Here is a 4,077-nt window from a genome sequence, read left to right as displayed (position 1 = left end):
AGATACGCTCCCATTTCTCCAATGACTCAGCAAGGCCTCAAGCAAGAAGCCCTTTTCAAGGTCAATGGGAAGACACGCAAATACACCATCAAGATCACCTGGGGTGCGTTCGATAGGTTAAACTTTTTGCTATTTGTTGCAACTGTATGTACAGAATATCACGTTTTCCTAAAAAATTTGCACTTCGAATAAATGTTTACCAAAATAAAGTGACTGGGCGACTGTTAGGATCCTAAAGTGTGAAGCTTAAGAAATCAGGACAGTTTCACTAACTAAGCATTTGCATCCGAGCAAAATTTGCATCTAATATTTCAGATGGGAAAAACAAACCAAACGAATGGCACAGTCTGTTACTTCTCAGAGCTTCTCAGTTTTAAGGCCTGCACTGGGTTTTCTTTGTCAGTACTGAATAATATGAATACTGTAGCAACCCGCACAGACAGCTGTGTGTTATGTGTTAGGCTATTAGTTGGTTGTGTTGTACTTACCAGTACCCAGTGTTCGCGGGGTCCGACATGCCAATCAACCTGCTATCTGCCGAATGCCTGGAATGTTCTGATGCTGGGCATCCTGGTGGTTGGCGGAGTGGCGTGGAGGGGGGTTGGGCAGGGGGATGGAGCATTGGAGGTTAAGACCAGGTTTAGCCATTGTTCTCTCTCTTACGTCTGGCCTTCACAAGAGAAGGTCACGGTTGGTTTGTAGGGTACCTTTCATTTATTTGGCGTGGGCTGCGGCCAAACAGTAGCCTGTGTTAAGTTGGGTTAATAAATCGTCAATTCGTTAACTCAATCCTCTGTCTGGACAATTGTTCCTTTATGATCTAGCCAGGTCATTACAGTACATTTGGGGGAAGCCAGTCTGTTGAACAAGAAGGAAAAAAGGGAAAGAGTGTAGGATTACACACCATATTTGGGCCTCTCTAGCGTGCCCGCCGAGGCTTTAGATTCAGTCTTAGTAGAATGTAATGATACAGGGATCCAATCACATCAGCCATGCTATACAGCCCATTTTTGGCAAATGGGATTATATCCTTGGAAATTAGCCTCCCAATCAATGACACATTACTCAGCAACTTAACCGCCCCCATTTTTATCTGGTTGTCTCCATGGAAACAACACTGTGGTTCATTGCACTCACATGCATCTACTTCAGCTAAAAATGTAAATAAGAAGAGTATTATGAAGTATTTCATGCTTTCTAGGAAGAATCCTTATGACGACAAATGCATGTAATGGGTAGCAGATGGTCTCGTAATAACTTTAAAATTGGTGTCTTGCAGGCACTTCAACAGATCGGGCACTCAATTAGGCAGTCTGACTGGTGAAGTTGTCTCTTGTAAAATGTCAAACTGTCAATTTGTCAGGGAACCTATCACTCTGAGGATGAAGAGCATCATTATCCGGCTTGGATGCATGTAGAAACTGTCCCATCACTGAGAATATCCTAGCTTTGTACATAAAATGAACACCCTATAGTCTTTTTCCGCACCCCATTGAAATCGAATTAGCATAATACAAATTCCCCTTAAAAATCTGCCAATTTAAACTAGTCTCAATCCACCCATTTGCCGATGTTGCACTTCCGCCTCTCCAGTGAAAGGTGACAGATTTGGAGCGGTGTTTGTCAGATCATGAGACGTCCCAAAAATCGTTCTTCTCACAAAATCGTATGTAGCGTCCGAACGGTTTGGCCTACAAACTATTATGACCCCTTTACGACCGCCACAAGCGTCTTGTTATTCTACCCACAAGCAAGCATACAAGGCCCTCCCTCGTCCGCCATTCGTCATTTCACGATCATGACTCCGTTCTCCTGCTTCCTGTTTATGAGCATAAACTCAAACAGGATGTACCCATGACTGTCTCCATTGAGAAATGGTAATCAGAGATTATGCTACAGGACTGTTTTACTAGTGCTGATTGGAATATGTTTAGAGACTCCACCGATAACATTGACTAGCTAGCCACCTCCGTCACCGGCTTCATTAGAAAATATATTGGCAACGTGTCCTCACGGTGAGGGTTCGCTGCTTCCAAAATCAAAATCCCTGGATTAACACAGAAGTTGGCGCTAAACTAAAGGACAGGGCTACCACACACACAGCTATCGCAGACAACCCTGATGCTACGGCTGAGGACAGGAACAAGTACAAGAAATCTCGCTATGACCTTCGCAGAATCATCAAATGATCAAAATGACAATATACAGTAGGAGTAAGGTGGAATCATGTTACACAGGCTCCAATGCAGGGGCTACAGTTCATTATGGATTACAAAGAAAGACCTAACCGTGATTTGCCCATCAATACCTCTCTACCAGACAAACTCAACGCGTTTGACAATAGCGACATCGTGCCGGGTGTGAGGGCCATCACCGACCCAGAGGATTGGGTGATCTCGCTCTTCGAGGCTGACGTGAGAAAGGTCTTTAATCAGGTCAACACCCGCAAGGCCGCAGGGCCCGACGATATTCCAGGGCGCGTTCTCAGAGCAAGTACAGAACACCTGGCAGGCGTATTCATTGTAATTTTCAACCTCTCCTTGTCCCTGTCTTTAATCCCTACATGTTTATTGACCACCATGATTCCTGTCCCAAAGAACTCTGAGGCTTCATGCCAAAATGACTACCGCCTTGTAGCACTCACTTCTGTAAATGAGTGCTTTGAGAGGCTGGTTATGGCACACATTAACCTTTCTGGCGCAGGCGTTCCGCTAGCGACCCACCTCCACAACATCCGGTGAAGTTGCAGAGCGCCAAATTCAAAATACAGAACTAGTCATAATAAGCATTCATAAAAATACAAGTGTTATACATCGGTTTAAAGATTAACCTCTCTTGTTATTAATCCAGCCGCTTTGTCAGATTTCAAATAGGCTTTACGGCGAAAGCATACCATGCGATTATCTGAGGACAGCGCCCCGCTTACAAAGCATACAAACATTTTCCAACCAAGTAGAGGAGACCCGGCACAGCCAGAAGAGGACTGGCCACCCCTCATAGCCTGGTTCCTCTCTAGGTTTCTTCCTAGGTTTTGGCCTTTCTAGGGAGTTTTTCCTAGCCACCGTGCTTCTACACCTGCGTTGCTTGCTGTTTGGGGTTTTAGGCTGGGTTTCTGTACAGCACTTTGATATATCAGCTGATGTAAGAAGGGCTATATAAATAAATTTGATTTTGATTTGATGTCACCCACATATAATATAAAAAAAGGTAGGGGCGTGGATCAGAAAACCAGTCAGTATCTGGTGTGACCACCTCATGGACCGCCACATCTCTCCATCACATAGAGTTGATTAGGCTGTTGGTTGTGGACTGTGGAATGTTGTCCCATTCCTCTTCAATGACTATGCGAAGTTGCTGGCTATTGGCGGGAACTGGAACACGCTGTTGTACACGTCGATCCCGGGGCTAAGGTGGGGCTTCACCAATACGTGGGGGTGTGTCACGACTTCCGCCGAAGTCGGTTCCTCTCCTTGTTCGGGCGGCTCTCGGCGGTCAGCATTGCCGGTCTTCTAGCCATCATCGGTCCACTTTTCATTTTCCATTTGTTTTGTCTTGTCTTCTCACACACCTGGTCTCAATTTCCCTCATTACATGTTGTGTATTTAACCCTCTGTTCCCCCCATGTCTTTGTGGGGAATTGTTTATTGTAAGTGCACGTGCACATTTTCTCTGGTGCGCGACGGGTTTTGTATCCATTTGTTTGTGGTTCTGCTTACCGGTGGTTTTATGAATAAAACTGCTCCGTTGATTACCAAGTTTTGCTCTCCAGCGCCTGACTTCCCTGCCGCCAGTTATGCACTCCCTTACAGGGTGCTAAGAAAATAGTTGATTTTCATGACTTCAGAGTTATAAGAAAGTTCTAGTTTTTTCAATAAAAGCAGATATGGCACACAGCACAATGATATACATGTAGTTGAATTGAATTTGGCCAAAGAATATTCAACAAAATAGCTAAAAGCCTAATACAAGTGACCACAAGGCAATGACAAAACCGTCTTTCATGTGCAAAGGTGAAAGACTTCAGCTCCCGACAGCGCCCATGCGCTGAAGTCTTTCAACAATAACAACACAATACAT

Source organism: Salmo trutta, chromosome 18 (genome assembly GCF_901001165.1).
Source record: "Salmo trutta chromosome 18, fSalTru1.1, whole genome shotgun sequence".
Taxonomy (NCBI): Eukaryota; Metazoa; Chordata; class Actinopteri; order Salmoniformes; family Salmonidae; genus Salmo; species Salmo trutta.
The sequence above is the reverse complement of the archived record's forward strand: the minus strand, read 5'-3'. Positions refer to the sequence as shown.